Source organism: Ovis aries, chromosome 7 (genome assembly GCF_016772045.2).
Source record: "Ovis aries strain OAR_USU_Benz2616 breed Rambouillet chromosome 7, ARS-UI_Ramb_v3.0, whole genome shotgun sequence".
In the NCBI taxonomy this organism is placed as follows: Eukaryota; Metazoa; Chordata; class Mammalia; order Artiodactyla; family Bovidae; genus Ovis; species Ovis aries.
This window is the reverse complement of record NC_056060.1, coordinates 43,584,306-43,596,922: the sequence shown is the minus strand read 5'-3', so window position 1 is coordinate 43,596,922 and position 12,617 is coordinate 43,584,306.

The window sequence follows — 12,617 nt, the reverse complement described above, 5'->3', positions numbered from 1 at the left end:
TACCCCCTATTTCAGTTCCTCCACAGATCAGGCCCTCAGACCCCAGGCTGGACCTTGAGAACAGTGACTGTACCTCATCCTCCACCTCAGCCCCAAACACAGGCTCCACAGAGCAGATGCTCAGGGGATTTATTTGCCCAAGGGAAGGATGAATGGGTGGAGGCGTAAATACTTCCCCAGGGGTGATGAGAACCCCAGAGTTCAGTGCCTCACCGTGGCACTCACTGCCAAATGTGACTTTAACACCTCTCCAAACTTGAACTTCCTATTCATGAAATGGAGATAGCTGTTCTCTAGACTACGTCCCAAAGACAAGAGGATTCATGGCGAAGCCTGTGAACTTCGGCCCATTATCCTCATGTGGTTACATTACTGAAAACAACAGACTCAAGCACTTCATCATTAGTAAGAACTCCTTCAGGCAGTGCTGAGGATAGTCACTCACAGACCCTAATGAGATACTCAGACACAGGTGGCTGATATTGACACATGAGTAATCCTGCTCTGGCCAAACTAGGAAACAAGTCCACTTTAAGAGATTTCTGAGGATGAACTGGGAGACTGGGCTTGACATATATACCCTACCACGTGTAAGATAGATAGGTAGTGAGAGCCGCCTGTAGAGCACGGGGAACTCTACTCAATGCTCTGTGGTGACCTAAATGGGAAGGAAATCCAAAAAAGAGGGGAGATATATATATATAGCTGATTCACTTTGCTGAATAGCAGAAACTAAAGCAACATGACATTGTAAAGCAACCACACTCCCATAAAAATTAATTTAAAAAGAGCTTTGCTCACCCTTATCCAGTCAACCTTTTTTCCCTCCCACACACCCTAATGGTCGTAGCCTTTGCTTTTCTCTTGTTGGTTGATTTCTTAGCCAGGTTACTAGAGAGGCTTGGGGAATGGCTGGCCCTTCTAACTGCTCAAGTAGGGTTTCTCTGGTCCCCATGACGTCCCTCCAGAGTCCCCCAGGAGTGCTGACCTTCATGGGGTCCCTATGACCCAGAAACCCCCAGAATCATTTAACTGTGAATGGTAATACCAGAAAACCGGGGTCTTGAGCCTTCTGCCTGCTTTTGGACCTTCTTAACTTTGGTTTCCATAAGTGCAAAAAATAGGTAATAGTGCCTTTCTTGCTTATCTCATAGGGCTTCTGAGAATCATCAGAGACAGCATATGCAACGTGTTTTATAAACTATAAAGCTGTATATGAATGTATTACTATTACTTTCTGCTGCTGCTGCTGTTGTCAGAGCTCTGAAATCCTACATGATTTGATCAAAAGGCTAAAGTCAGATCCAAAGGTGCGTAAGTGCCAACAGCTAGCTCTGGGTGCCTGTAGATGGTTTCCAGGGCTCCTGGGTCCCTGCCCTCTCCTTCCTCCACCTCTCCTCCCAGCAGGGGAAGGGTTAAACACCTTTTGAGGATTTAATACACTGTTAGAAAAATAACCAAGGAGAGTATAAATTAGCATCAACTCAATTTCATTTCTGGTTCGGGATGAAAGAAAGAGGAACCTGTGTTCTTTGAAGATGACTGCAGTGAATATGTATGGACTACCTCCCCTGGAAGAGGCCCGTTTCTGCACTTTCATTGACTCCCACAGCAGCCCTGTGAGAAAAGGGCACAGATTTGCAAAGAAATACGACATTCAGAGAGGAAAGATGGGCTCTCACGGAACTATACAGCCATTCTTAGTTCTTAGACTCCTCCTACTGAGTTGAGTTGCATTTTCTCTACCGTGCACAGAGATGCAGAGACACAGTCTTGGTTCTTGCATGCCCAGATGGGTCTTGCAGACCCAATGACTCTGTCCTCCAGGTTAAAAAGCCAGAGAGACTGCACAGGGCTAGACTGAAGCTAGATTAGTCACCGGGGGCCCTCTTTTCGCCCCCGATCAGGGAGCAGCACGCAGGAATCCAGGGAGAGGTCAGGCCGGAGTGTGGCAGGTAGGAGACACGAGCTCTAATGCTGATTGAAACTGCAGAGGCCGCCAAGCGCACGGCCATCCTGTGCCTGCTGCCCCTCTGCCTGGAGGTTAGAGAGCATGTGTGTGGTTCTGGAACAGCCATGCGGGGCAACGGACTGGGAATCAGGAGACACGGGTGGAGCACACCTTGGCCACTATCTTCCTGACCTCAGAGCAAATTTCGTCACCTCTCTGTGCTCCGATTTCCTCATCTGTAAAATGGGAGAGGGGACTGGATCAGAGTCTCCATGCTGAATTCTGATGGGGAAGAGCCCTTCTGATGGTCTGCTCTGAGGTCAAGAAGACAAAAATGGCCCGAGGGCATCTGACCTCACTCACTGACTTCCTTCAGACCCCTGCTGGGGCTCCCGCTCGCTCACTCAGCCCAACCAGAAGCCAGAGGGTGAGGGGGGCCCGTGGATGTTGTCCACGCTGCCCAGAGGGTGTGGGTGGGCTGTGTGACAAAGCGGGGAGATCCAGGGCAAACAGGAGCTCAGGCCCCTTTCTGGTCAGCTCTGTGAACACTGCCGGGCCAGTGCCCAGCCTCTCTCCTTACAAGGGTGCGCTCTCAGCTCCTATGGCCCCTCTTCTTGCCTGAGGGAGCACTTCAGGGAGGAGGGCTCACTGTCCCGGAGGCGGCCCGCCCCAGTGGAGGCCCTGTGGATGGACAGAGGCGGGAGAGGATGCAGCCAGGTAGAGAGACTTTTGCTCTCTCCTCCTGACACTATGTGGTGAAGTCTTTGCTCCCTTCCAGGGTCCCCTTCTGGCACTCTCCCTAAAGCCTGCCCTGAAAGCTTTGCCCTGTTTCTCAGGGATATCTGTGTTCTGTCAGGGAGCTCCTGGAGATCAAAAAGCCTGGATTCCGGACCTCTGCAAATGAGGCAACACAGGCATGACAGGCAGAGCAGAGGGAAGGGGTGAGGGTGACAGCCTGAGCTGTCACCATTTACCTGCACGGACTCCCCCGGAAGCTCAGTGTCAGGGCTTGGGAACCTGCTCACTTGTGAAGGCTCCGAGAGAAGCCACATTCTTAAGAACACTGGCCAGGTAGCAGTACCCAATGACCCAGTTGGGGTGATGAGCCTTGCCCCCAGCCCAGGAAGTCCAGAGCTGGCTTCAGGCCAGGGCCTCGACATGCATCCGCTTGACACCAGCCTCATCCATGTGAAGCAGTATGGGAGGCATTACGCTTATGAAGGCAGCCTCCTCCACCATGGGGGAAGACTTCAGTGCTGATGGGAAGGGACCTCCAAGTAAAAGAGGTCAGATTATTCCAAGGCCTAAAATCATTCCAGAAAGGAAAGAAGTATTTCAAGTAATCAGATCAGCTGGAAAGGAAGAAGGTGCTTTCTAAATGGGGAGTCAGGACCTGGCCACTGCTGACCTCAGCTTACTGTGTCCTTGTCTGGAAGCCCTGACACCTCCACACTAGGTCCAAACGCGACTGTCCACTGAGGCCTCTCTGCAAAGGCCTCACCCTGAAAAAGGCCCCCGTCCAGCTGCAGAGGCCCTCCTGGGATGGCTTCAGGGCTTCCCTCCTCCTCCTGTCAGACGCAGGCCCTGCTCAGTAAAGCGTGAAGGAGGCCCCCCAGGGAAGCTGCAGGAACAGGGGCCTTTAAATTATGAAGCAGCTTTCTTAGCCCCTCTCAGAAAGGCCCAGGTGCCCCAGCTAAATAATTCACTACCTCAGGAAGACCCGGTGGCTCCTGCACAGCTGAAGTAGGTCAGGCATTGGTCTGGCCCAGGGTGGGGGCTGTGGGCCTCTGTGCCGCTTCCCCAACCAGCACTAGGCGGGCTCCAGGCTGGGAAGGCCTTGCTTGCTTGGCAAGTGCAGAGCGGGTCCAAACACTGTAGAGGGGTCCAGGCAAGAGAAGCGTCAAGCCCCCTCCTCTTGCTGGCATGAACACAGCCACCAACCCCCTCTCCTCCCAAAGCCTCCCTCTGGAGCCCAGACAACCCACTCACCGGCCACCCAGTTTCTTACAGAGCCAGGGCCTGGCCAGGCTCCGCCTCCCTCACAGCAGCTGGGGGGCAGCCTCCCTTCACATGCAGGTACCAGCTGGGCCTGCACATGTCACCCGAGAGCCTTTCACAGCAGACAGGCTCATCAGCAGGACACCTCAGATACAGGCAGCTCAGTGCAGGCCTGGGATTCAGGAGAACAGGTGAGGCAGGAGTGGAGAGGGACACCAGGGGCACCTCGGTGACCAGGTGAGGAGCTGACCAGGGCCGGCCACAGCCACTGAAGCTTCGCTTGAGCAAGGCTGGAAGAAGCCCAGCAGGAGGCGGGCTCTGGGGCCTCCTCTCCTGCCCTCCCCTTCTAAGCTCAGCCTTGAGTCAGGCTGGGAAGGGTTCGGGGGTGGAGGGAAGGGCCAGGGGATGAGGGCAGGGGGTGGAGACGTTAAAGACAAACAGCCATCAGGGCAGTGCTCCCACCCTCCAGAAGGAAAGAACTTCAAACCACCATTTCACAGATGAGGAAACTGAGGCCCCGAACTGCAAAAGGGAAGAATCAGGGTCAGCTGCTGGCATCCTGACCATTTCCCTGACCTCTGTACCCACACCCAGCAAGAACCAGCTCAGGAATGGAGCTGCAGCTGGGAGCCTGCAGGGTGGGCGGGCTTAACCCTTCCAGGCCCAACTCCCCAGTTCTCTGCTTATCTAGCACAGGGACGAGACACACACCGAGGACACTCCCGCAGGAGTCCAACCTCTGAAACCACAGTCCTCCTCTACGCAAGGGCTGAAAAGGCCATGGAGTTAGGCCAGCCAGAAGACACCATCGGAAACAACGAAGGTCCCATCTGGGTGCTTAACCTGGGTGCAGGGAGTCTCCGCCCCCATCCTCAGACAAACAAGCAAAGAATGAATTAAACACAGGCTGGGCTGATAGACAGGCCCCTGCTGCATGACCCCTGGCGGGTCACTTCCTCGGCAGACTCAAGTCACACAAGAGGGCAGGAGGGAGAGGCCACATGAACCGAGGCCCGGGCCTGCCTTGCCTCCTCCCCCTTGAGCCCCAGCACCTGTCCTCTGGCTGCGCCCAGCGATGCCCGTCTGCAACTCAAGGAAGCACAGGTCGGAGAGCAGTTACTTTGGATGATTATTTTTTATTTTGCGTTTCATATATTATCCAGTTTCACATTCTCACAGGATCAGCAATTACAACAGCCACCTCGTCTCCCAAGTCTGAAAACGGCAAGACGGCCACGGCCGCGGCCAAAGGCGAAGCACTGATGTGCTCACGAAACAAAAAATTGCACAATTTTTCCTTCATTTTTCTTAAACTAATGGCTGACGCTAAGGCTCACTGCTGGAGAACGGAAACCCTTTTCTTCTTCATGCCTCAAACGAAAACGTTAAACTTATCTGACAAGGCGGACAAGGTCTCTTCAATAATTAATTGCACACACACACGAAAAAATCCTTTATGTTGCATAAATATTTTGTTACACAGGGTACAAAAATACTTTCACTTTTTTGGTTGGTTTCAAAGTTTGGAAAGAATGAGGAGCCATGGCAGGGGTGGGGAGCGCCGGGGAGAGGTAAGCGAAACGGGTAGAGAAAGGATTTTCTTAATGGTTGTTGGCCCATCTGAGGAGGAGGAAACAGAAGACCCCGATTTGAAATGACCAGGAAAATGCTCTGTCTTGGCTGGGTGGTCCTTCCTGTTCAGCCTGGAAGTGAGTGGGGTGGTGGGGGCGGGGGGGGCGGTGCCAGCCGAGGGGCGGAACTGGCTGCGGGGCTTGGTCCTCACTGAAGCGGGGTGGGTGCAGGGCAGGGGTGTGGGGAGAGGGACCTGGAATGATGAGCTGTTAGTGGCCAGGCCTTGTTGCCATGGTGACACAATGTGAGGACAAACTGTACACTCGCATATACACAAGTTTAAGTGTCTTAATTCATGCCAGAAAGCATGCAAAATTAAACGCCTCGTGTCTCTGAGGTGGGGCGACGGAAGCAGATTGGGACTGGAGGTCGGGCCTTGCTCAGTCCCAGGGAGGCCTCCCCGCTGGGCCTGGGGGTCCCAGCAAGAAGACCCCTGAATCCGGCCATGAGGCCCTGGAGTGGGGCTGTGGGGCAGGACAGGGCTGAAGAGGAAGAGAGGAAGGAAAACAGTCCACTGAGTCAGGCTTAAAATTCACAGTCTTTGGAGGGCAGCAGCAGCAGCTCTGCAGGGCCACCTGGGGGCAGGGGGGACGCTAAGGGCGGCTTCCTCCCCCGTGGGTCGGGGGCCTCGAGCTGTGGTGACAAGACCTGGAGGGAGGGGGGAGAGAGGGGGCCGTGAGCAGCGGTGGGAGACTGGAGCAGGACCCAGGCCCGCCCCCTTGCAAGGAGGCTGCCAGGTGGAGGGTAGGGGGTGGCAGGGTTGGGGGAGTGGGGAGAGCCAGCCAGAGTGCCCCCGGTGCAAGCTCAGGTCGGGTGAGCACCAGCGAGCCCCGGAGCCATGGCCTGGCAGGAGGCCGGGCTCTGGGAGGCTCTCTGTCCTGGTCTCAGAGCCCGCACTTACTGAAGAACTAACAGAACTGCCGATATTTCCATCCCGGCTGGGTGGCATCAGAGGAAGGGCACCAGCGCACCTGTAAGAGAAGCCGCGGTTAGGAGCTAGCGGAGTAGCGCCTTCGCTCAACGGGGGAGCCCGAGGGACGTGGCCTTCCGTGCCCCGTCCGCGTCCTGGTGCTGTCTTGAGGGCGGAGGCAGGCCAGTTACTCACCGCCGGGGGTCAGCGTCCTCATCCCCAAAATGGGAGAGTGCCTTCTGACCTGCCTCTTCTACAGGATGAGGTTCAAAGGAGAGGACAGTTACACAGCTGTTCATGCTCCTCCACTGAGCCTGGCAGTAGTGGGAGGAGGCCTGGCAGCCGGTGGGGGGTGGCGGGCGCGCGGGCCCCAGTCTGCCCATCCCCCTAACCAGGAGAGTGTGGGACTGCTAACATCAAGGAAGGGACCTAACACACTTTCTCTCAACTTCTTCGAGCCTCAGCGTCCTCACAGCTCCAGAACAGACATGATTAAGTCACAGGGTGCGACAGTGGAGGACAGGGAAGCCTGGTGTGTTGCAGTCCATGCGGTTGCAGAGTCGGATGCCACTGAGCGACTGAACAGCAAACTCACAAGGTGTCCACAAGGATCAGGTAAGACAGGACATAAAATCCCCTTAGAAGCCAAAGTCCGCGTGGCCTCCAAGGGGCAGGACTCCCAGACGTTAGTCCTGTCCTTAACAGGAGTCAAGGGAGTCACAGCCGTGACCCAGCTGGTGCTTCCACGCCCATCCACCGCCCCTCCTGCCCCCTCCATCATTACTGCTGCTGAGCCGCTCGTTGTGTCCAACTCTTGTGACCCCATGGACTACCCCACCAGGACCCTCTATCTGCGGGATTTCCCAGGCAAGAACACTGGAGTGGGTTGCCATTTTCTTTTCTAGGGGATCTTCCACATCCAGGGACTGAACCCACATCTCCTGCAGCGGCGCGTTCTTTACCACTGCGCCACCAGGGAAGCCCATTCCCCTCCATTATAAGACTCCTAACTTTAGGGATCTGTGACCTACCAGCTGAGCCTGCCAGAAGGGGCCTGACAGCGACCTCAACTCTGGACTTGCCAGAAGGCCCCACAGAGCAGTGGTCCCAAAGCGGGATTCCCAGAGACAGGCCAGGAAATGACACGTACTCCCTTCTCCAAGGGCAGGGAATCTGGAGCATGAGCTGTGCTAGGGGCCGAGCCAACATTGCGGGGAGGCTGCCTGCCCCAGTCACAGACAGCACGTTTGCCCCTGGCTGCCTGGGAGAGTAGAGGCAGGGCACCACAGGGCCCCAAGTCAGGGGTGGGGGGCGGAGAGCTCAGAGAATGGAGCCAGACTTCTCTTAGGAAAGAGAGGGAGGGCTCAGGAGAGCCCTCGATGAGGCAACCGAGTGGCAGCTGGGCACAGAGACAACCCTCACGAAACTGCACAGTCAGACCCGGTGCCCGCTCGGCTGCCGGGAGTCCCCGCCACCGCAAGCAGAGAAGACATCAAACAACGCCAGGCTACCTGGCAGCTGAGAACTTGCTCCTGTGGCCCCTCAGAATTCCAGGTGCTGTTCACTATAGCTCAGGGCCACTCCGTACTCAGCAGGACATCGGAGTTGGTTCCTCTGCAGTGCCAGGACACTCGGCACTTGGTACATCTGGGTCCCGGGCCACCTGCCCAAGGCCGGAAGGACACTGAGCTCCGAGGATGGGGCACCGCTGTTGTCACACAGCTGACCCCGACCTGCCAGGATCACCTGGATTAGGACCCACACCACATGGGCAGGGTCAAGAGCCTCGTGGAGGCATCCAGCCTCAGAGGCCACCTTATTTTCTCTCATGTCTTTTAAACATCTGGAAGTACTTCCCTCCCTTCCTGGCTGACAGCTGAGTGGGAGGAAGCCTCTCCTCCCCTTTGCTGAGCTGTGGGCTGCCCTCCCAGCTGGAAGCCCAGCTGGACACCAGAGCTAATTCCCCAAGAGAGGGGCGACGAGGAAACCAGCACCGCTGCCACGGGAGGAGCCTGCAGCCAGTCCAGCTCGGGGAAGCCCTAGTGGGCCCAGACCACTGCCCTTCACCCAGCCTCTGGCTGGAGCAGCCCCTCATCAAGGAAGTGCAGGGCAGGCTGGGTGCCCTGCTGGGCTGCAGCAGGGAGAGCATCAGACGAGAGTGGGAGGGACCCTGGAGGCCTCCAACCCAGCCTCCTCCCCCAGCGGCTGCTGAGGGGCCCCTGCAGCAAGCCTGCCTCATCCGGCCCAGCCCTCTCCTCTAGGTGCTGCGCCCCGCGCTCCAGAGCCTGAGGCAGCCGCTGCCTCCTTGGGAAGGAAGGAGAGGAAAGCACTCCTCTCTGAGCTCGGGATGGTCGTGCCACTGAAGTGGACAGAATGTCCTTGAAGCGCTGTGCTTCCACTTTCCTCAGATGCCTGGGAGAGGCTGGTGGTCCAGGTCCCTCAAGAAGCACAGTCCCTTCCGGCCCCAGCTCAGGCTCAGGGGTCAAGGCCAGCTCAGCAGGGAGCGAGCGGCCAGTCCCCTCTCAGGGCCTCCTGTCATTCACAGGGCAGGCTTGGGAGGCCTAAGTGGCCATCCCACAGAGGCAGCCATGGGCATCCAGAATGCCCACAGCTCCAAGAGGAGGAGCAACCAAACAAAGGAATTGGGGGCCGCACTCAGTCCCCCTCAACCTGGGACTGATGGAGAAGACACACCGAGAGGTGGGCGAACGGATGAATCCTCACGAGAAGAAACAGGAACAGCCAACAGACACAGGAGCCTCGCTCACCACAAAGTCCAATTAGGGGGCTTCCCTGGTGGTCCAGTGGTTAAGACGCCAAGCTCCCGCTGCCAGGGCATGGGTCCGATCCTCGCTTTGAGAGCTAAGATCCCGCATGCCATGTGGTGCAGCCAAACCCAACGGTACCCAGTCTTACTTAACCCAGACTGGCAAGTCTACATTTTGACCTTGTGATAGTTCTAGGAAATTTATGATAAGGAAAACAAGCAGGACAGGTGCCCAGAGAGGTGTGAACAAGGGCGTCCATGGCAGCACAGCCTATCAGGGCAAAAAAAAAGTGTAAACAGCCTCAGCCTCAGTTACCTGCCATCTACAGGGAGCTAGACACACGCTGGCAGGACAGCCAGGATATAGATTACACTTACTGGCATGGAAGCATGTCCCGATACCTTAGTTCTAAAATGATTAAACATGTAATTTGTGTGAAAGGTTCATACCCATGGATTTACTTACACTCCTGTGTCCAGCCACCTACGAAGTCTAAGGACTAAAAGTGCTGATATTCTGGGGAGCAGCTAAAGGAACAGAGAAAAAGCCCTATCTATTTCTCCTCATGAATGCAGACCTCTAACAGCTTAATGCTTAGGCACTCGGCACATGCCAGATGCTGTTCTTAAGAGGTTTCCACACACTAAGTTCACTTAATCCTCAGAAAGCCCTCTGAAGTTGATGCTATTATCATCTCCATTATACAGATAAGAAAAGAGAGGCGGGGGGGTTGGTCTAACTCATCAGTAAGTGGCTGAGCCAGTGTAAGGGGGGGTGGGGAGAAGGGCCACAGTGAAAGATCCATATCCTCAAGTTGAAATGGAAAAAGAGGTCCAGATTGGGAGGGCCCTGGTATGCATGGGGACATGCAGAACCCTGCTTCTAGGCCAACATCTTAATGCACCCTACGCTAGCGTGCACCTGCCACCCATACCCTCTGAAAGGAGATGTTTCTATCAAGATGATCAGAAGGTCCAACAAGACAGCCTCATTCATGCCAATACAGATTCAGGCCTGAACCATCTGGCTCATCCCCTTTCTTCCTGCAGGTCTTGTCCTCACAACTACACGAGGACTGTGTTCAGTTTTGCTCAGGCTGAGATACAGGCAAAGGGCATGCATGAGGTCAGGAAGTACATGCTAGGGTACAGAATGGAAGGACCAGTGTTCATCCCTTTTGTCTACTGGCTGCTGCTGCCTCTCCAAGTCACCTCCTTACTCCTAGGGACAGAAAACCGCAGGCTACTGATCCTCTGAGTTCAGAATAACCTCCTTAGTGTCCACTTCCTTCATGCAGGCATTGCAACCTCCACCTCTGGGGCAGCACTGTCAGGGGGCAGAGAGGGGGCTCTTGAAAGTTAAAGAGAAAGTGCTACTACTTAGAAAATACTTTCAGGGACTTCCCTGGGGTCCAGTGGTTAAGAATCTGCCTCCCAATGCAGGGGACACGGGTTCGATCCCTGACTGGGGAACTAAGATCTGATATGCTGTGGGGCAACTAAGCCCGCAAGCCACAAACCACGGACCCAGCCCATGGGCTCTGGAGACCTGGTGCACCTCAACGTAGACCCAATGCAGCCAGGAAGGGCGGAAGGGAGAGAGGAAGGAAGGAAGAAAATGCTTTCGGCCTTTTACTGCATTTGGTCCTAACAGTGTGTTTTACTGTCAAGGACACAGCTGTGCAGAGAACCCAGGTAGCAGGCCTGAACTAGTCACCCCCGATCCAGTCACTTATCGTCAGGCTGCTCCTGAAAAAAGCCACCATCCTTTGAGGTGGCCTTCACCCCATTCCCAGGGAGGGCAAGGTGACAGGAGCTCAGGCACAAAGAGTCCTCTGGCCTCAGAGGCGACCTGGGGGGAATTAGACAGTAATGAGACTGAAAGTGCGCTTAGCTGCTCAGTCACATCCAGCTCTTTGTCACCCCATGGACTGTGGCCCGCCAGATTCCTCTCTTCATGGAATTCTCTAGGCAAGAATACTGGGGTGGGTAGCCATTCCCTTCTCCAGGGGATCTTCCTGACCCAGGGAATCGAACCAGATTCCTCTCTTCATGGAATTCTCTAGGCAAGAATACTGGGGTGGGTAGCCATTCCCTTCTCCAGGGGATCTTCCTGACCCAGGGATCGAACCAAGGTCTCCTGCGTTCCAGGCAGATTCTTTACCGCCTAAGCCACCGGGAATGTTAAATAATAACCATCAGCACTCCCTCTATGCTAAGACTACCATCATTTCACAAAGCAATGGAGACACAGGCCAAGAAACTGCACAAGGTCACACAGGTGTGGAAAGAGAGGGCTTAGCCGGAGGTGGCCACAGGGTAAGGGGAGGGAGGGAGGAGGCTAGAAAGGCAGACAGGAGGCAGGCACACAGTCTTGCTGTACAGAAGCTTAGGAACGGGGAGCACCACGCTACTGCTATCCAGCCGGGGCACCACCCTGAAAAGGGCAGCCATGTAGCTCCTGAATAATCCGACATCCTGACTGTCCTGGCTCCCAGACTCTGCCTCATGTGGTCATGGCCTAGCATCTCAGAGGAGATAGGGGCAGGAGCTCCCACCCAATCTGGTCCTGCCCTCTCGTTTTACAGATGAGAACCACATGGAGGCCCAGAGGTGAAGTCACCTGCCGAAGATCAGGTGGCCAACTAGTGGCAAAGCTGGGATCAGAGGTCTCGTGGAGCCCCTGCAGTTAACCGCCCCCCCAACCCCACTGCTTGGTGGGGAGCACCATCCACCTTCTGCACTCCACCAGGTCAGAGAGGACTGTCTGCACTCATGGCTCTGTGCCCACCACAGTGCTGGTCTGCGGTCAACCCCCAACAGTGCCCCGGAGAGGAAGAGCCCTGCCGCCTCCCTGCCTAGATCGATTTCCCAGTGTCTGTGGCACATAGCTGGGGAGACTGCCCAGTGCAACCACGTGTCTGCTCTCATCCAACCCAAGCAGCCGTGGCCAGGGGACTCTTCGAAGGGTTCAGCAGCCAGGGAATCTGAGCCCTCCACCTTGGGGCTGGGTGAATCCTTCAAAGGCCTGGGATGAGACACACACTTGGCCTTCCCGTGAGCAGACCCCCAAATCCTCCCACCGCAGCTTCTAGTTTCTGCAAACCCTCCGTCCTGGCTTCTCGTGTCCTTGAACTGCTCGTCTCCATCAACTGCCCTGGTCAAGTGACCTGTGGTCCCCACCTCTCAACAGCCAAGCTGCTCTTCCCGAGCCTCAGCTAGCTCACTTCGCTGGTGAGAGGCCCAGGTGCGCTTGCCACTCACCCCAGCCCTCCTGTGCTGCCTGGCGGTGCCCGGTCACTGTGGCACCAAGGCATGGCTGAGAGCTGACCACCTGGTGTGGTAGCCGGCGTGGCACT